The sequence below is a fragment of the Lampris incognitus genome, chromosome 15 (genome assembly GCF_029633865.1).
Source record: "Lampris incognitus isolate fLamInc1 chromosome 15, fLamInc1.hap2, whole genome shotgun sequence".
Taxonomy (NCBI): Eukaryota; Metazoa; Chordata; class Actinopteri; order Lampriformes; family Lampridae; genus Lampris; species Lampris incognitus.
This window is the reverse complement of record NC_079225.1, coordinates 20,013,161-20,033,596: the sequence shown is the minus strand read 5'-3', so window position 1 is coordinate 20,033,596 and position 20,436 is coordinate 20,013,161. Positions and strand designations below refer to the sequence as shown.

Here is a 20,436-nt window from a genome sequence, read left to right as displayed (position 1 = left end):
GATATGTTTCTTCAGTTACTGTCTCAATCTGGTCGATCATTGTCTGCACGACAATCTACTTGTGTTCAGACGGATATATGTCATCTTCTTTGACGATAGCCAAGTATGTACGCCGGGAGTTTGACTATTATTAAGAATATTATCAGTCGTGGCGAGGTCACGTCGCGCTAATAACATATCTCCCGGCACTCAAGTAGTGGTTCATTTCCTTTGCGGATACATGTGTAATCCATTCACTTGTGTATTCATACTGTCCTTTCCAACCGTATTCGAACGTTTCAAGCTATAGTTAAACAACGTGGACTGACCTCTTACGTGGGATTGCAGGTCTGGACGAAGAAATACAAGAGCAGAAGAGTGGTAAGATTAAAGAATGCTCATACTGGTCTAAACACTTAGCTCTATGTGTTTGGAAAGCATAATAATGGAAAGTGGGACTATTTTCGAGAGGAAGAAACAGTGGACCATGTATTACTGTATTGCCAGAAATGTGACACTCACAGTAAGAAGTTTTAAAGAATGCACACAGAGAGACTGGACAGCAAAACATCCGCAATATTGTCAAAAAGAAAATTCTTTTAAAGTCCAGATCTAAACAATTTAAAAAGACACCAGAAGGAGTTGCATCGTTTACAGAAAGCATATGACAGGGTGCCGAGAGAGGAGGCTTGGTATTGCATCAAGAAGTCGGGAGTCGGGAGTTGCAGCAACCTATATAGGAGTGGCGCAGGGTATGTGGGTAGGGAAGACTAACAGCGGTGAGTTGTGCGTTCGGAATGACAGATGGGTTCAAGGTGGAGGTGGCATTACATCAAGGACCGGCTCTGTGCACTTTCTTGTTTGCAATGGCGATGGACAGGTTGACGGGCGAGATCAGCAGGAGTCTCCGTGGACTATGATGTTTGCAGATGACATTGTGATGTGTAGCGAGAGTAGGGTGCAGGTTGAGGAGAGCCTGTAGAGGTGGCGGTATGCACTGGAAAGACGAGGAATGAACGTCAGAAGGCACAAGACGGAATACATATGAAAGGGAAGACGAGTGGAATGGTTAGGATGCAAGGAATAGAGGCGATGAAGGCGTATGAGTTTAAATACTTGGGGTCGACTTTCCAAAGTAACGGGGAGTGTAGAAGAGGGGAGAAGACGAGAGTGCAGGCAGGGTGGAGTGGGTGGAGAAGAGTGTGAGGAGTTTTTTGTGACAGAAGGGTTCCAGCAAGAGTTAAAGGGAAGCGTTACAAGATGGTTGTAAGACCAGCTATGTTATACGGTTTGGAGACAGTGACACTGATGAAAAGACAGGAGACGGAGCTGGACTGGCAGAGTTGAAGATGCTAAAGTTTTCATTATGATTGACGAAGAAGCACAGGATTAGGAAAGAGTATATTAGAGGGACAGCTCACGTTGGTCGGTTTGGAGACAAAGCAAGCGAGAGAGCCAGGATTGAGATGGTTTGGACGAGTGTGGAGGGGAAATGCTGGGTATTTTGGGAGAAGGGTGCTGAATATGGAGTTGCCAGGCAAGAGGAAAAGAGGAACGCCAGAGAGTAGGTTTATGGATGTGGTGAGAGAGGACATGCAGGTGGCTGGTGTGCCAGAGCAAGATGCAGCGGACAGGACAAGTATGAAATTGGTGATCCGCTGTGGCGACCCCTAGCGGGAGCAGTTAGAAATCCCTGTCATTTCATTCAACGATTCTGTTTGTATGCATCATGCGGTTGTGCCACAGTAGAAAACGGGAGCATGTTAATCGCATCCGTCCTTCTTAAATGGACTGACTTTATCACGTCATTTTTAATCATTTCCCATTGGCTGCAGTGGCACCGCGTGACTAAAGATAGCCGACGTCTTCTTTTTAATCCCTTTGTTTTTGTACATTAAGTGAGCGATAAGACTTGTATACATCTTACTTATTTGCAGTATGCAAGAACTTTCGTTGTAGAACAATGAGCGGCATGTGGTTTGTGGTGGACCCGTCGATGGTATTTATATGTACGCGAGTGCGGCTCGCAGCTCACCTTCACACCAGTATCGCTTCTCGGCCTTTTGGCTAAGATCAAGTGTAGTATCTGTTCTTATCAGTTTAATATCTGATACGTCCCCTATTCCGGGGACCATATATTAAATTGATTTTTGCAACAGGGATATGGAATCGGGGCTTGCTCCGTCCACTCCACGCATCGACATGGTATTGCAGTACTTCCAGGAACGGTGCACTCCTTTCGTTGTATTGAATATTAAGATATGATTCTTCAGTTACTCTCACAATCCGGCCGAGCATTGTCTGCACGACACTCTACTTGTGTTCAGACGGATTCGTCATCTTCTTTGACGATAGCCAAGTATGTACGCCGGGACTTTGACTATTATTAAGAATATTATCAGTCGTGGCGAGGTCACGTCGTGCTAATAACATATCTCCCGGCACTCAAGTAGTGGTTCATTTCCTTTGCGGATACATGTGTAATCCATTTACTTGTGTATTCATACTGTCCTTTCCAACCGTATTCGAACGTTTCAAGCTATAGTTAAACAACGTGGACTGACCTCTTACGTGGGATTGCAGGTCTGGACGATGAAATACAAGAGCAGAAGAGTGGTAAGATTAAAGAATGCTCATACTGGTCTAAACACTTAGCTCTATGTGTTTGGAAAGCATAATAATGGAAAGTGGGACTATTTCGAGAGGAAGAAACAGTGGACCATGTATTACTGTATTGCCAGAAATGTGACACTCACAGTAAGAAGTTTTAAAGAATGCACACAGAGAGACTGGACAGCAAAATATCCGCAATATTGTCAAAAAAAATTCTTTTAAAGTCCAGATCTAAACAATTTAAAAAGACACCAGAAGGAGTTGCATCGTTTACAGAAAGCATATGACAGGGTGCCGAGAGAGGAGGCTTGGTATTGCATCAAGAAGTCGGGAGTCGGGAGTTGCAGCAAGCTATATGGGAGTGGCGCAGGGTATGTGGGTAGGGAAGACTAACAGCGGTGAGTTGTGCGTTCGGAATGACAGATGGGTTCAAGGTGGAGGTGGCATTACATCAAGGACCGGCTCTGTGCACTTTCTTGTTTGCAATGGCGATGGACAGGTTGACGGGCGAGATCAGCAGGAGTCTCCGTGGACTATGGTGTTTGCAGATGACATTGTGATGTCTAGCGAGATTAGGGTGCAGGTTGAGGAGAGCCTGTAGAGGTGGCGGTATGCACTGGAAAGACGAGGAATGAACGTCAGAAGGCACAAGACGGAATACATATGAAAGGGAAGACGAGTGGAATGGTTAGGATGCAAGGAATAGAGGCGATGACGGCGTATGAGTTTAAATACTTGGGGTCGACTTTCCAAAGTAACGGGGAGTGTAGAAGAGGGGAGAAGACGAGAGTGCAGGCAGGGTGGAGTGGGTGGAGAAGAGTGTGAGGAGTTTTTTGTGACAGAAGGGTTCCAGCAAGAGTTAAAGGGAAGCGTTACAAGATGGTTGTAAGACCAGCTATGTTATACGGTTTGGAGACGGAGCTGGACTGGCAGAGTTGAAGATGCTAAAGTTTTCATTATGATTGACGAAGAAGCACAGGATTAGGAAAGAGTATATTAGAGGGACAGCTCACGTTGGTCGGTTTGGAGACAAAGCAAGCGAGAGAGCCAGGATTGAGATGGTCTGGACGAGTGTGGAGGGGAAATGCTGGGTATTTTGGGAGAAGGGTGCTGAATATGGAGTTGCCAGGCAAGAGGAAAAGAGGAACGCCAGAGAGTAGGTTTATGGATGTGGTGAGAGAGGACATGCAGGTGGCTGGTGTGCCAGAGCAAGATGCAGCGGACAGGACAAGTATGAAATTGGTGATCCGCTGTGGCGACCCCTAGCGGGAGCAGTTAGAAATCCCTGTCATTTCATTCAACGATTCTGTTTGTATGCATCATGCGGTTGTGCCACAGTAGAAAACGGGAGCATGTTAATCGCATCCGTCCTTCTTAAATGGACTGACTTTGTCACGTCATTTTTAATCATTTCCCATTGGCTGCAGTGGCACCGCGTGACTAAAGATAGCCGACGTCTTCTTTTTAATCCCTTTGTTTTTGTACATTAAGTGAGCGATAAGACTTGTATACATCTTACTTATTTGCAGTATGCAAGAACTTTCGTTGTAGAACAATGAGCGGCATGTGGTTTGTGGTGGACCCGTCGATGGTATTTATATGTACGCGAGTGCGGCTCGCAGCTCACCTTCACACCAGTATCGCTTCTCGGCCTTTTGGCTAAGATCAAGTGTAGTATCTGTTCTTATCAGTTTAATATCTGATACGTCCCCTATTTCGGGGACCATATATTAAATTGATTTTTGCAACAGGGATATGGAATCGGGGCTTGCTCCGTCCACTCCACGCATCGACATGGTATTGCAGTACTTCCAGGAACGGTGCACTCCTTTCGTTGTATTGAATATTAAGATATGTTTCTTCAGTTACTGTCTCAATCGGGTCGATCATTGTCTGCACGACACTCTACTTGTGTTCAGACGGATATATGTCATCTTCTTTGACGATAGCCAAGTATGTACGCCGGGACTTTGACTATTATTAAGAATATTATCAGTCGTGGCGAGGTCACGTCGCGCTAATAACATATCTCCCGGCACTCAAGTAGTGGTTCATTTCCTTTGCGGATACATGTGTAATCCATTTACTTGTGTATTCATACTGTCCTTTCCAACCGTATTCGAACGTTTCAAGCTATAGTTAAACAACGTGGACTGACCTCTTACGTGGGATTGCAGGTCTGGACGATGAAATACAAGAGCAGAAGAGTGGTAAGATTAAAGAATGCTCATACTGGTCTAAACACTTAGCTCTATGTGTTTGGAAAGCATAATAATGGAAAGTGGGACTATTTCGAGAGGAAGAAACAGTGGACCATGTATTACTGTATTGCCAGAAATGTGACACTCACAGTAAGAAGTTTTAAAGAATGCACACAGAGAGACTGGACAGCAAAATATCCGCAATATTGTCAAAAAAAATTCTTTTAAAGTCCAGATCTAAACAATTTAAAAAGACACCAGAAGGAGTTGCATCGTTTACAGAAAGCATATGACAGGGTGCCGAGAGAGGAGGCTTGGTATTGCATCAAGAAGTCGGGAGTTGCAGCAAGCTATATGGGAGTGGCGCAGGGTATGTGGGTAGGGAAGACTAACAGCGGTGAGTTGTGCGTTCGGAATGACAGATGGGTTCAAGGTGGAGGTGGCATTACATCAAGGACCGGCTCTGTGCACTTTCTTGTTTGCAATGGCGATGGACAGGTTGACGGGCGAGATCAGCAGGAGTCTCCGTGGACTATGGTGTTTGCAGATGACATTGTGATGTCTAGCGAGATTAGGGTGCAGGTTGAGGAGAGCCTGTAGAGGTGGCGGTATGCACTGGAAAGACGAGGAATGAACGTCAGAAGGCACAAGACGGAATACATATGAAAGGGAAGACGAGTGGAATGGTTAGGATGCAAGGAATAGAGGCGATGAAGGCGTATGAGTTTAAATACTTGGGGTCGACTTTCCAAAGTAACGGGGAGTGTAGAAGAGGGGAGAAGACGAGAGTGCAGGCAGGGTGGAGTGGGTGGAGAAGAGTGTGAGGAGTTTTTTGTGACAGAAGGGTTCCAGCAAGAGTTAAAGGGAAGCGTTACAAGATGGTTGTAAGACCAGCTATGTTATACGGTTTGGAGACGGAGCTGGACTGGCAGAGTTGAAGATGCTAAAGTTTTCATTATGATTGACGAAGAAGCACAGGATTAGGAAAGAGTATATTAGAGGGACAGCTCACGTTGGTCGGTTTGGAGACAAAGCAAGCGAGAGAGCCAGGATTGAGATGGTTTGGACGAGTGTGGAGGGGAAATGCTGGGTATTTTGGGAGAAGGATGCTGAATATGGAGTTGCCAGGCAAGAGGAAAAGAGGAACGCCAGAGAGTAGGTTTATGGATGTGGTGAGAGAGGAAATGCAGGTGGCTGGTGTGCCAGAGCAAGATGCAGCGGACAGGACAAGTATGAAATTGGTGATCCGCTGTGGCGACCCCTAGCGGGAGCAGTTAGAAATCCCTGTCATTTCATTCAACGATTCTGTTTGTATGCATCATGCGGTTGTGCCACAGTAGAAAACGGGAGCATGTTAATCGCATCCGTCCTTCTTAAATGGACTGACTTTATCACGTCATTTTTAATCATTTCCCATTGGCTGCAGTGGCACCGCGTGACTAAAGATAGCCGACGTCTTCTTTTTAATCCCTTTGTTTTTGTACATTAAGTGAGCGATAAGACTTGTATACATCTTACTTATTTGCAGTATGCAAGAACTTTCGTTGTAGAACAATGAGCGGCATGTGGTTTGTGGTGGACCCGTCGATGGTATTTATATGTACGCGAGTGCGGCTCGCAGCTCACCTTCACACCAGTATCGCTTCTCGGCCTTTTGGCTAAAATCAAGTGTAGTATCTGTTCTTATCAGTTTAATATCTGATACGTCCCCTATTCCGGGGACCATATATTAAATTGATTTTTGCAACAGCGATATGGAATCGGGGCTTGCTCCGTCCACTCCACGCATCGACCTGGTATTGCAGTACTTCCAGGAACGGTGCACTCCTTTCGTTGTATTGAATATTAAGATATGTTTCTTCAGTTACTGTCTCAATCGGTCGATCATTGTCTGCACGACACTCTACTTGTGTTCAGACGGATATATGTCATCTTCTTTGACGATAGCCAAGTATGTACGCCGGGAGTTTGACTATTATTAAGAATATTATCAGTCGTGGCGAGGTCACGTCGCGCTAATAACATATCTCCCGGCACTCAAGTAGTGGTTCATTTCTTTTGCGGATACATGTGTAATCCATTCACTTGTGTATTCATACTGTCCTTTCCAACCGTATTCGAACGTTTCAAGCTATAGTTAAACAACGTGGACTGACCTCTTACGTGGGATTGCAGGTCTGGACGATGAAATACAAGAGCAGAAGAGTGGTAAGATTAAGGAATGCTCATACTGGTCTAAACACTTAGCTCTATGTGTTTGGAAAGCATAATAATGGAAAGTGGGACTATTTTCGAGAGGAAGAAACAGTGGACCATGTATTACTGTATTGCCAGAAATGTGACACTCACAGTAAGAAGTTTTAAAGAATGCACACAGAGAGACTGGACAGCAAAATATCCGCAATATTGTCAAAAAAAAATTCTTTTAACGTCCAGATCTAAACAATTTAAAAAGACACCAGAAGGAGTTGCATCGTTTACAGAAAGCATATGACAGGGTGCCGAGAGAGGAGGCTTGGTATTGCATCAAGAAGTCGGGAGTCGGGAGTTGCAGCAACCTATATAGGAGTGGCGCAGGGTATGTGGGTAGGGAAGAATAACAGCGGTGAGTTGTGCGTTCGGAATGACAGATGGGTTCAAGGTGGAGGTGGCATTACATCAAGGACCGGCTCTGTGCACTTTCTTGTTTGCAATGGCGATGGACAGGTTGACGGGCGAGATCAGCAGGAGTCTCCGTGGACTATGATGTTTGCAGATGACATTGTGATGTCTAGCGAGAGTAGGGTGCAGGTTGAGGAGAGCCTGTAGAGGTGGCGGTATGCACTGGAAAGACGAGGAATGAACGTCAGAAGGCACAAGACGGAATACATATGAAAGGGAAGACGAGTGGAATGGTTAGGATGCAAGGAATAGAGGCGATGAAGGCGTATGAGTTTAAATACTTGGGGTCGACTTTCCAAAGTAACGGGGAGTGTAGAAGAGGGGAGAAGACGAGAGTGCAGGCAGGGTGGAGTGGGTGGAGAAGAGTGTGAGGAGTTTTTTGTGACAGAAGGGTTCCAGCAAGAGTTAAAGGGAAGCGTTACAAGATGGTTGTAAGACCAGCTATGTTATACGGTTTGGAGACAGTGACACTGATGAAAAGACAGGAGACGGAGCTGGACTGGCAGAGTTGAAGATGCTAAAGTTTTCATTATGATTGACGAAGAAGCACAGGATTAGGAAAGAGTATATTAGAGGGACAGCTCACGTTGGTCGGTTTGGAGACAAAGCAAGCGAGAGAGCCAGGATTGAGATGGTTTGGACGAGTGTGGAGGGGAAATGCTGGGTATTTTGGGAGAAGGGTGCTGAATATGGAGTTGCCAGGCAAGAGGAAAAGAGGAACGCCAGAGAGTAGGTTTATGGATGTGGTGAGAGAGGACATGCAGGTGGCTGGTGTGCCAGAGCAAGATGCAGCGGACAGGACAAGTATGAAATTGGTGATCCGCTGTGGCGACCCCTAGCGGGAGCAGTTAGAAATCCCTGTCATTTCATTCAACGATTCTGTTTGTATGCATCATGCGGTTGTGCCACAGTAGAAAACGGGAGCATGTTAATCGCATCCGTCCTTCTTAAATGGACTGACTTTATCACGTCATTTTTAATCATTTCCCATTGGCTGCAGTGGCACCGCGTGACTAAAGATAGCCGACGTCTTCTTTTTAATCCCTTTGTTTTTGTACATTAAGTGAGCGATAAGACTTGTATACATCTTACTTATTTGCAGTATGCAAGAACTTTCGTTGTAGAACAATGAGCGGCATGTGGTTTGTGGTGGACCCGTCGATGGTATTTATATGTACGCGAGTCCGGCTCGCAGCTCACCTTCACACCAGTATCGCTTCTCGGCCTTTTGGCTAAGATCAAGTGTAGTATCTGTTATTATCAGTTTAATATCTGATACGTCCCCTATTCCGGGGACCATATATTAAATTGATTTTTGCAACAGGGATATGGAATCGGGGCTTGCTCCGTCCACTCCACGCATCGACATGGTATTGCAGTACTTCCAGGAACGGTGCACTCCTTTCGTTGTATTGAATATTAAGATATGTTTCTTCAGTTACTGTCTCAATCTGGTCGATCATTGTCTGCACGTCAATCTACTTGTGTTCAGACGGATATATGTCATCTTCTTTGACGATAGCCAAGTATGTACGCCGGGAGTTTGACTATTATTAAGAATATTATCAGTCCTGGCGAGGTCACGTCGCGCTAATAACATATCTCCCGGCACTCAAGTAGTGGTTCATTTCCTTTGCGGATACATGTGTAATCCATTCACTTGTGTATTCATACTGTCCTTTCCAACCGTATTCGAACGTTTCAAGCTATAGTTAAACAACGTGGACTGACCTCTTACGTGGGATTGCAGGTCTGGACGATGAAATACAAGAGCAGAAGAGTGGTAAGATTAAAGAATGCTCATACTGGTCTAAACACTTAGCTCTATGTGTTTGGAAAGCATAATAATGGAAAGTGGGACTATTTTCGAGAGGAAGAAACAGTGGACCATGTATTACTGTATTGCCAGAAATGTGACAGTCACAGTAAGAAGTTTTAAAGAATGCACACAGAGAGACTGGACAGCAAAACATCCGCAATATTGTCAAAAAGAAAATTCTTTTAAAGTCCAGATCTAAACAATTTAAAAAGACACCAGAAGGAGTTGCATCGTTTACAGAAAGCATATGACAGGGTGCCGAGAGAGGAGGCTTGGTATTGCATCAAGAAGTCGGGAGTCGGGAGTTGCAGCAACCTATATAGGAGTGGCGCAGGGTATGTGGGTAGGGAAGACTAACAGCGGTGAGTTGTGCGTTCGGAATGACAGATGGGTTCAAGGTGGAGGTGGCATTACATCAAGGACCGGCTCTGTGCACTTTCTTGTTTGCAATGGCGATGGACAGGTTGACGGGCGAGATCAGCAGGAGTCTCCGTGGACTATGATGTTTGCAGATGACATTGTGATGTCTAGCGAGAGTAGGGTGCAGGTTGAGGAGAGCCTGTAGAGGTGGCGGTATGCACTGGAAAGACGAGGAATGAACGTCAGAAGGCACAAGACGGAATACATATGAAAGGGAAGACGAGTGGAATGGTTAGGATGCAAGGAATAGAGGCGATGAAGGCGTATGAGTTTAAATACTTGGGGTCGACTTTCCAAAGTAACGGGGAGTGTAGAAGAGGGGAGAAGACGAGAGTGCAGGCAGGGTGGAGTGGGTGGAGAAGAGTGTGAGGAGTTTTTTGTGACAGAAGGGTTCCAGCAAGAGTTAAAGGGAAGCGTTACAAGATGGTTGTAAGACCAGCTATGTTATACGGTTTGGAGACAGTGACACTGATGAAAAGACAGGAGACGGAGCTGGACTGGCAGAGTTGAAGATGCTAAAGTTTTCATTATGATTGACGAAGAAGCACAGGATTAGGAAAGAGTATATTAGAGGGACAGCTCACGTTGGTCGGTTTGGAGACAAAGCAAGCGAGAGAGCCAGGATTGAGATGGTTTGGACGAGTGTGGAGGGGAAATGCTGGGTATTTTGGGAGAAGGGTGCTGAATATGGAGTTGCCAGGCAAGAGGAAAAGAGGAACGCCAGAGAGTAGGTTTATGGATGTGGTGAGAGAGGACATGCAGGTGGCTGGTGTGCCAGAGCAAGATGCAGCGGACAGGACAAGTATGAAATTGGTGATCCGCTGTGGCGACCCCTAGCGGGAGCAGTTAGAAATCCCTGTCATTTCATTCAACGATTCTGTTTGTATGCATCATGCGGTTGTGCCACAGTAGAAAACGGGAGCATGTTAATCGCATCCGTCCTTCTTAAATGGACTGACTTTATCACGTCATTTTTAATCATTTCCCATTGGCTGCAGTGGCACCGCGTGACTGAAGATAGCCGACGTCTTCTTTTTAATCCCTTTGTTTTTGTACATTAAGTGAGCGATAAGACTTGTATACATCTTACTTATTTGCAGTATGCAAGAACTTTCGTTGTAGAACAATGAGCGGCATGTGGTTTGTGGTGGACCCGTCGATGGTATTTATATGTACGCGAGTGCGGCTCGCAGCTCACCTTCACACCAGTATCGCTTCTCGGCCTTTTGGCTAAGATCAAGTGAAGTATCTGTTCTTATCAGTTTAATATCTGATACGTCCCCTATTCCGGGGACCATATATTAAATTGATTTTTGCAACAGGGATATGGAATCGGGGCTTGCTCCGTCCACTCCACGCATCGACATGGTATTGCAGTACTTCCAGGAACGGTGCACTCCTTTCGTTGTATTGAATATTAAGATATGTTTCTTCAGTTACTGTCTCAATCGGGTCGATCATTGTCTGCACGACACTCTACTTGTGTTCAGACGGATATATGTCATCTTCTTTGACGATAGCCAAGTATGTACGCCGGGAGTTTGACTATTATTAAGAATATTATCAGTCGTGGCGAGGTCACGTCGCGCTAATAACATATCTCCCGGCACTCAAGTAGTGGTTCATTTCCTTTGCGGATACATGTGTAATCCATTTACTTGTGTATTCATACTGTCCTTTCCAACCGTATTCGAACGTTTCAAGCTATAGTTAAACAACGTGGACTGACCTCTTACGTGGGATTGCAGGTCTGGACGATGAAATACAAGAGCAGAAGAGTGGTAAGATTAAAGAATGCTCATACTGGTCTAAACACTTAGCTCTATGTGTTTGGAAAGCATAATAATGGAAAGTGGGACTATTTTCGAGAGGAAGAAACAGTGGACCATGTATTACTGTATTGCCAGAAATGTGACACTCACAGTAAGAAGTTTTAAAGAATGCACACAGAGAGACTGGACAGCAAAATATCCGCAATATTGTCAAAAAAATTCTTTTAAAGTCCAGATCTAAACAATTTAAAAAGACACCAGAAGGAGTTGCATCGTTTACAGAAAGCATATGACAGGGTGCCGAGAGAGGAGGCTTGGTATTGCATCAAGAAGTCGGGAGTCGGGAGTTGCAGCAAGCTATATGGGAGTGGCGCAGGGTATGTGGGTAGGGAAGACTAACAGCGGTGAGTTGTGCGTTCGGAATGACAGATGGGTTCAAGGTGGAGGTGGCATTACATCAAGGACCGGCTCTGTGCACTTTCTTGTTTGCAATGGCGATGGACAGGTTGACGGGCGAGATCAGCAGGAGTCTCCGTGGACTATGGTGTTTGCAGATGACATTGTGATGTCTAGCGAGATTAGGGTGCAGGTTGAGGAGAGCCTGTAGAGGTGGCGGTATGCACTGGAAAGACGAGGAATGAACGTCAGAAGGCACAAGACGGAATACATATGAAAGGGAAGACGAGTGGAATGGTTAGGATGCAAGGAATAGAGGCGATGAAGGCGTATGAGTTTAAATACTTGGGGTCGACTTTCCAAAGTAACGGGGAGTGTAGAAGAGGGGAGAAGACGAGAGTGCAGGCAGGGTGGAGTGGGTGGAGAAGAGTGTGAGGAGTTTTTTGTGACAGAAGGGTTCCAGCAAGAGTTAAAGGGAAGCGTTACAAGATGGTTGTAAGACCAGCTATGTTATACGGTTTGGAGACGGAGCTGGACTGGCAGAGTTGAAGATGCTAAAGTTTTCATTATGATTGACGAAGAAGCACAGGATTAGGAAAGAGTATATTAGAGGGACAGCTCACGTTGGTCGGTTTGGAGACAAAGCAAGCGAGAGAGCCAGGATTGAGATGGTTTGGACGAGTGTGGAGGGGAAATGCTGGGTATTTTGGGAGAAGGGCGCTGAATATGGAGTTGCCAGGCAAGAGGAAAAGAGGAACGCCAGAGAGTAGGTTTATGGATGTGGTGAGAGAGGACATGCAGGTGGCTGGTGTGCCAGAGCAAGATGCAGCGGACAGGACAAGTATGAAATTGGTGATCCGCTGTGGCGACCCCTAGCGGGAGCAGTTAGAAATCCCTGTCATTTCATTCAACGATTCTGTTTGTATGCATCATGCGGTTGTGCCACAGTAGAAAACGGGAGCATGTTAATCGCATCCGTCCTTCTTAAATGGACTGACTTTATCACGTCATTTTTAATCATTTCCCATTGGCTGCAGTGGCACCGCGTGACTAAAGATAGCCGACGTCTTCTTTTTAATCCCTTTGTTTTTGTACATTAAGTGAGCGATAAGACTTGTATACATCTTACTTATTTGCAGTATGCAAGAACTTTCGTTGTAGAACAATGAGCGGCATGTGGTTTGTGGTGGACCCGTCGATGGTATTTATATGTACGCGAGTGCGGCTCGCAGCTCACCTTCACACCAGTAACGCTTCTCGGCCTTTTGGCTAAGATCAAGTGTAGTATCTGTTCTTATCAGTTTAATATCTGATACGTCCCCTATTCCGGGGACCATATATTAAATTGATTTTTGCAATAGGGATATGGAATTGGGGCTTGCTCCGTCCATTCCACGCATCGACATGGTATTGCAGTACTTCCAGGAACGGTGCACTCCTTTCGTTGTATTGAATATTAAGATATGTTTCTTCAGTTGCTGTCTCAATCGGGTCGATCATTGTCTGCACGACACTCTACTTGTGTTCAGACGGATATATGTCATCTTCTTTGACGATAGCCAAGTATGTACGCCGGGAGTTTGACTATTATTAAGAATATTATCAGTCGTGGCGAGGTCACGTCGCGCTAATAACATATCTCCCGGCACTCAAGTAGTGGTTCATTTCCTTTGCGGATACATGTGTAATCCATTTACTTGTGTATTCATAATGTCCTTTCCAACCGTATTCGAACGTTTCAAGCTATAGTTAAACAACGTGGACTGACCTCTTACGTGGGATTGCAGGTCTGGACGATGAAATACAAGAGCAGAAGAGTGGTAAGATTAAAGAATGCTCATACTGGTCTAAACACTTAGCTCTATGTGTTTGGAAAGCATAATAATGGAAAGTGGGACTATTTTCGAGAGGAAGAAACAGTGGACCATGTATTACTGTATTGCCAGAAATGTGACACTCACAGTAAGAAGTTTTAAAGAATGCACACAGAGAGACTGGACAGCAAAACATCCGCAATATTGTCAAAAAGAAAATTCTTTTAAAGTCCAGATCTAAACAATTTAAAAAGACACCAGAAGGAGTTGCATCGTTTACAGAAAGCATATGACAGGGTGCCGAGAGAGGAGGCTTGGTATTGCATCAAGAAGTCGGGAGTCGGGAGTTGCAGCAACCTATATAGGAGTGGCGCAGGGTATGTGGGTAGGGAAGACTAACAGCGGTGAGTTGTGCGTTCGGAATGACAGATGGGTTCAAGGTGGAGGTGGCATTACATCAAGGACCGGCTCTGTGCACTTTCTTGTTTGCAATGGCGATGGACAGGTTGACGGGCGAGATCAGCAGGAGTCTCCGTGGACTATGATGTTTGCAGATGACATTGTGATGTCTAGCGAGAGTAGGGTGCAGGTTGAGGAGAGCCTGTAGAGGTGGCGGTATGCACTGGAAAGACGAGGAATGAACGTCAGAAGGCACAAGACGGAATACATATGAAAGGGAAGACGAGTGGAATGGTTAGGATGCAAGGAATAGAGGCGATGAAGGCGTATGAGTTTAAATACTTGGGGTCGACTTTCCAAAGTAACGGGGAGTGTAGAAGAGGGGAGAAGACGAGAGTGCAGGCAGGGTGGAGTGGGTGGAGAAGAGTGTGAGGAGTTTTTTGTGACAGAAGGGTTCCAGCAAGAGTTAAAGGGAAGCGTTACAAGATGGTTGTAAGACCAGCTATGTTATACGGTTTGGAGACAGTGACACTGATGAAAAGACAGGAGACGGAGCTGGACTGGCAGAGTTGAAGATGCTAAAGTTTTCATTATGATTGACGAAGAAGCACAGGATTAGGAAAGAGTATATTAGAGGGACAGCTCACGTTGGTCGGTTTGGAGACAAAGCAAGCGAGAGAGCCAGGATTGAGATGGTTTGGACGAGTGTGGAGGGGAAATGCTGGGTATTTTGGGAGAAGGGTGCTGAATATGGAGTTGCCAGGCAAGAGGAAAAGAGGAACGCCAGAGAGTAGGTTTATGGATGTGGTGAGAGAGGACATGCAGGTGGCTGGTGTGCCAGAGCAAGATGCAGCGGACAGGACAAGTATGAAATTGGTGATCCGCTGTGGCGACCCCTAGCGGGAGCAGTTAGAAATCCCTGTCATTTCATTCAACGATTCTGTTTGTATGCATCATGCGGTTGTGCCACAGTAGAAAACGGGAGCATGTTAATCGCATCCGTCCTTCTTAAATGGACTGACTTTATCACGTCATTTTTAATCATTTCCCATTGGCTGCAGTGGCACCGCGTGACTAAAGATAGCCGACGTCTTCTTTTTAATCCCTTTGTTTTTGTACATTAAGTGAGCGATAAGACTTGTATACATCTTACTTATTTGCAGTATGCAAGAACTTTCGTTGTAGAACAATGAGCGGCATGTGGTTTGTGGTGGACCCGTCGATGGTATTTATATGTACGCGAGTGCGGCTCGCAGCTCACCTTCACACCAGTAACGCTTCTCGGCCTTTTGGCTAAGATCAAGTGTAGTATCTGTTCTTATCAGTTTAATATCTGATACGTCCCCTATTCCGGGGACCATATATTAAATTGATTTTTGCAATAGGGATATGGAATTGGGGCTTGCTCCGTCCATTCCACGCATCGACATGGTATTGCAGTACTTCCAGGAACGGTGCACTCCTTTCGTTGTATTGAATATTAAGATATGTTTCTTCAGTTGCTGTCTCAATCGGGTCGATCATTGTCTGCACGACACTCTACTTGTGTTCAGACGGATATATGTCATCTTCTTTGACGATAGCCAAGTATGTACGCCGGGAGTTTGACTATTATTAAGAATATTATCAGTCGTGGCGAGGTCACGTCGCGCTAATAACATATCTCCCGGCACTCAAGTAGTGGTTCATTTCCTTTGCGGATACATGTGTAATCCATTTACTTGTGTATTCATAATGTCCTTTCCAACCGTATTCGAACGTTTCAAGCTATAGTTAAACAACGTGGACTGACCTCTTACGTGGGATTGCAGGTCTGGACGATGAAATACAAGAGCAGAAGAGTGGTAAGATTAAAGAATGCTCATACTGGTCTAAACACTTAGCTCTATGTGTTTGGAAAGCATAATAATGGAAAGTGGGACTATTTTCGAGAGGAAGAAACAGTGGACCATGTATTACTGTATTGCCAGAAATGTGACACTCACAGTAAGAAGTTTTAAAGAATGCACACAGAGAGACTGGACAGCAAAACATCCGCAATATTGTCAAAAAGAAAATTCTTTTAAAGTCCAGATCTAAACAATTTAAAAAGACACCAGAAGGAGTTGCATCGTTTACAGAAAGCATATGACAGGGTGCCGAGAGAGGAGGCTTGGTATTGCATCAAGAAGTCGGGAGTCGGGAGTTGCAGCAACCTATATAGGAGTGGCGCAGGGTATGTGGGTAGGGAAGACTAACAGCGGTGAGTTGTGCGTTCGGAATGACAGATGGGTTCAAGGTGGAGGTGGCATTACATCAAGGACCGGCTCTGTGCACTTTCTTGTTTGCAATGGCGATGGACAGGTTGACGGGCGAGATCAGCAGGAGTCTCCGTGGACTATGATGTTTGCAGATGACATTGTGATGTCTAGCGAGAGTAGGGTGCAGGTTGAGGAGAGCCTGTAGAGGTGGCGGTATGCACTGGAAAGACGAGGAATGAACGTCAGAAGGCACAAGACGGAATACATATGAAAGGGAAGACGAGTGGAATGGTTAGGATGCAAGGAATAGAGGCGATGAAGGCGTATGAGTTTAAATACTTGGGGTCGACTTTCCAAAGTAACGGGGAGTGTAGAAGAGGGGAGAAGACGAGAGTGCAGGCAGGGTGGAGTGGGTGGAGAAGAGTGTGAGGAGTTTTTTGTGACAGAAGGGTTCCAGCAAGAGTTAAAGGGAAGCGTTACAAGATGGTTGTAAGACCAGCTATGTTATACGGTTTGGAGACAGTGACACTGATGAAAAGACAGGAGACGGAGCTGGACTGGCAGAGTTGAAGATGCTAAAGTTTTCATTATGATTGACGAAGAAGCACAGGATTAGGAAAGAGTATATTAGAGGGACAGCTCACGTTGGTCGGTTTGGAGACAAAGCAAGCGAGAGAGCCAGGATTGAGATGGTTTGGACGAGTGTGGAGGGGAAATGCTGGGTATTTTGGGAGAAGGGTGCTGAATATGGAGTTGCCAGGCAAGAGGAAAAGAGGAACGCCAGAGAGTAGGTTTATGGATGTGGTGAGAGAGGACATGCAGGTGGCTGGTGTGCCAGAGCAAGATGCAGCGGACAGGACAAGTATGAAATTGGTGATCCGCTGTGGCGACCCCTAGCGGGAGCAGTTAGAAATCCCTGTCATTTCATTCAACGATTCTGTTTGTATGCATCATGCGGTTGTGCCACAGTAGAAAACGGGAGCATGTTAATCGCATCCGTCCTTCTTAAATGGACTGACTTTATCACGTCATTTTTAATCATTTCCCATTGGCTGCAGTGGCACCGCGTGACTAAAGATAGCCGACGTCTTCTTTTTAATCCCTTTGTTTTTGTACATTAAGTGAGCGATAAGACTTGTATACATCTTACTTATTTGCAGTATGCAAGAACTTTCGTTGTAGAACAATGAGCGGCATGTGGTTTGTGGTGGACCCGTCGATGGTATTTATATGTACGCGAGTGCGGCTCGCAGCTCACCTTCACACCAGTATCGCTTCTCGGCCTTTTGGCTAAGATCAAGTGTAGTATCTGTTCTTATCAGTTTAATATCTGATACGTCCCCTATTCCGGGGACCATATATTAAATTGATTTTTGCAACAGGGATATCGAATCGGGGCTTGCTCCGTCCACTCCACGCATCGACCTGGTATTGCAGTACTTCCAGGAACGGTGCACTCCTTTCGTTGTATTGAATATTAAGATATGATTCTTCAGTTACTGTCACAATCCGGCCGAGCATTGTCTGCACGACACTCTACTTGTGTTCAGACGGATCTTTGTCATCTTCTTTGACGATAGCCAAGTATGTACGCCGGGAGTTTGACTATTATTAAGAATATTATCAGTCGTGGCGAGGTCACGTCGCGCTAATAACATATCTCCCGGCACTCAAGTAGTGGTTCATTTCCTTTGCGGATACATGTGTAATCCATTTACTTGTGTATTCATAATGTCCTTTCCAACCGTATTCGAACGTTTCAAGCTATAGTTAAACAACGTGGACTGACCTCTTACGTGGGATTGCAGGTCTGGACGATGAAATACAAGAGCAGAAGAGTGGTAAGATTAAAGAATGCTCATACTGGTCTAAACACTTAGCTCTATGTGTTTGGAAAGCATAATAATGGAAAGTGGGACTATTTTCGAGAGGAAGAAACAGTGGACCATGTATTACTGTATTGCCAGAAATGTGACACTCACAGTAAGAAGTTTTAAAGAATGCACACAGAGAGACTGGACAGCAAAATATCCGCAATATTGTCAAAAAAAATATTTTAAAGCCCAGATCTAAACAATTTAAAAAGACACCAGAAGGAGTTGCATCGTTTACAGAAAGCATATGACAGGGTGCCGAGAGAGGAGGCTTGGTATTGCATCAAGAAGTCGGGAGTCGGGAGTTGCAGCAACCTATATAGGAGTGGCGCAGGGTATGTGGGTAGGGAAGACTAACAGCGGTGAGTTGTGCGTTCGGAATGACAGATGGGTTCAAGGTGGAGGTGGCATTACATCAAGGACCGGCTCTGTGCACTTTCTTGTTTGCAATGGCGATGGACAGGTTGACGGGCGAGATCAGCAGGAGTCTCCGTGGACTATGATGTTTGCAGATGACATTGTGATGTGTAGCGAGAGTAGGGTGCAGGTTGAGGAGAGCCTGTAGAGGTGGCGGTATGCACTGGAAAGACGAGGAATGAACGTCAGAAGGCACAAGACGGAATACATATGAAAGGGAAGACGAGTGGAATGGTTAGGATGCAAGGAATAGAGGCGATGAAGGCGTATGAGTTTAAATACATGGGGTCGACTTTCCAAAGTAACGGGGAGTGTAGAAGAGGGGAGAAGACGAGAGTGCAGGCAGGGTGGAGTGGGTGGAGAAGAGTGTGAGGAGTTTTTTGTGACAGAAGGGTTCCAGCAAGAGTTAAAGGGAAGCGTTACAAGATGGTTGTAAGACCAGCTATGTTATACTGTTTGGAGACAGTGACACTGATGAAAAGACAGGAGACGGAGCTGGACTGGCAGAGTTGAAGATGCTAAAGTTTTCATTATGATTGACGAAGAAGCACAGGATTAGGAAAGAGTATATTAGAGGGACAGCTCACGTTGGTCGGTTTGGAGACAAAGCAAGCGAGAGAGCCAGGATTGAGATGGTTTGGACGAGTGTGGAGGGGAAATGCTGGGTATTTTGGGAGAAGGGTGCTGAATATGGAGTTGCCAGGCAAGAGGAAAAGAGGGACGCCAGAGAGTAGGTTTATGGATGTGGTGAGAGAGGACATGCAGGTGGCTGGTGTGCCAGAGCAAGATGCAGAGGACAGGACAAGTCTGAAATTGGTGATCCGCTGTGGCGACCCCTAGCGGGAGCAGTTAGAAATCCGTGTCATTTCATTCAACGATTCTGTTTGTATGCATCATGCGGTTGTGCCACAGTAGAAAACGGGAGCATGTTAATCGCATCCGTCCTTCTTAAATGGACTGACTTTATCACGTCATTTTTAATCATTTCCCATTGGCTGCAGTGGCACCGCGTGACTAAAGATAGCCGACGTCTTCTTTTTAATCCCTTTGTTTTTGTACATTAAGTGAGCGATAAGACTTGTATACATCTTACTTATTTGCAGTATGCAAGAACTTTCGTTGTAGAACAATGAGCGGCATGTGGTTTGTGGTGGACCCGTCGATGGTATTTATATGTACGCGAGTGCGGGTCGCAGCTCACCTTCACACCAGTATCGCTTCTCGGCCTTTTGGCTAAGATCAAGTGTAGTATCTGTTCTTATCAGTTTAATATCTGATACGTCCTCTATTCCGGGGACCATATATTAAATTGATTTTTGCAACAGGGATATGGAATCGGGGCTTGCTCCGTCCACCCCACGCATCGACCTGGTATTGCATTACTTCTAGGAACGGTGCACTCCTTTCGTTGTATTGAATATTAAGATATGTTTCTTCAGTTACTGTCACAATCCGGTCGATCATTGTCTGCACGACACTTTACTTGTGTTCAGACGGATCTATGTCATCTTATTTGACGATAGCCAAGTATGTACGCCGGGAGTTTGACTATTATTAAGAATATTATCAGTCGTGGCGAGGTCACGTCGCGCTAATAACATATCTCCCGGCACTCAAGTAGTGGTTCATTTCCTTTGCGGATACATGTGTAATCCATTCACTTGTGTATTCATACTGTCCTTTCCAACCGTATTCGAACGTTTCAAGCTATAGTTAAACAACGTGGACTGACCTCTTACGCTTTAAGTAAGTCGGATTTTTTCGCTTTTCTTTGTGTCAGTGAAGCGTTACTATACAAATACAAAGTTACGGTCACACAGCGAGTTATCGT

The 20,436-nt window shown here is 45.4% G+C and overlaps 9 non-coding genes across 9 annotated transcripts; all 9 read left to right on the top strand.

The window, feature by feature from the left end:
• The first annotated feature begins 2,026 nt into the window (after window positions 1-2,026).
• Window positions 2,027-2,218, top strand: LOC130125720 (U2 spliceosomal RNA). The gene has a single exon (XR_008811568.1). It is a non-coding gene; the product is annotated as a U2 spliceosomal RNA (small nuclear RNA).
• A 2,013-nt stretch (window positions 2,219-4,231) lies between these two features.
• LOC130125712 (U2 spliceosomal RNA) lies at window positions 4,232-4,423 on the top strand. Its single transcript, XR_008811561.1, has one exon. It is a non-coding gene; the product is annotated as a U2 spliceosomal RNA (small nuclear RNA).
• Window positions 4,424-6,431: 2,008 nt separating this feature from the next.
• On the top strand, window positions 6,432-6,623 carry LOC130125806 (U2 spliceosomal RNA). The gene has a single exon (XR_008811651.1). It is a non-coding gene; the product is annotated as a U2 spliceosomal RNA (small nuclear RNA).
• Window positions 6,624-8,666: 2,043 nt separating this feature from the next.
• On the top strand, window positions 8,667-8,858 carry LOC130125784 (U2 spliceosomal RNA). The gene has a single exon (XR_008811630.1). It is a non-coding gene; the product is annotated as a U2 spliceosomal RNA (small nuclear RNA).
• Window positions 8,859-10,903: 2,045 nt separating this feature from the next.
• Window positions 10,904-11,095, top strand: LOC130125779 (U2 spliceosomal RNA). The gene has a single exon (XR_008811626.1). It is a non-coding gene; the product is annotated as a U2 spliceosomal RNA (small nuclear RNA).
• A 2,015-nt stretch (window positions 11,096-13,110) lies between these two features.
• On the top strand, window positions 13,111-13,302 carry LOC130125742 (U2 spliceosomal RNA). The gene has a single exon (XR_008811589.1). It is a non-coding gene; the product is annotated as a U2 spliceosomal RNA (small nuclear RNA).
• A 2,045-nt stretch (window positions 13,303-15,347) lies between these two features.
• On the top strand, window positions 15,348-15,539 carry LOC130125741 (U2 spliceosomal RNA). Its single transcript, XR_008811588.1, has one exon. It is a non-coding gene; the product is annotated as a U2 spliceosomal RNA (small nuclear RNA).
• Window positions 15,540-17,584: 2,045 nt separating this feature from the next.
• LOC130125719 (U2 spliceosomal RNA) lies at window positions 17,585-17,776 on the top strand. Its single transcript, XR_008811567.1, has one exon. It is a non-coding gene; the product is annotated as a U2 spliceosomal RNA (small nuclear RNA).
• Window positions 17,777-19,818: 2,042 nt separating this feature from the next.
• Window positions 19,819-20,010, top strand: LOC130125782 (U2 spliceosomal RNA). The gene has a single exon (XR_008811628.1). It is a non-coding gene; the product is annotated as a U2 spliceosomal RNA (small nuclear RNA).
• Window positions 20,011-20,436: the final 426 nt, after the last annotated feature.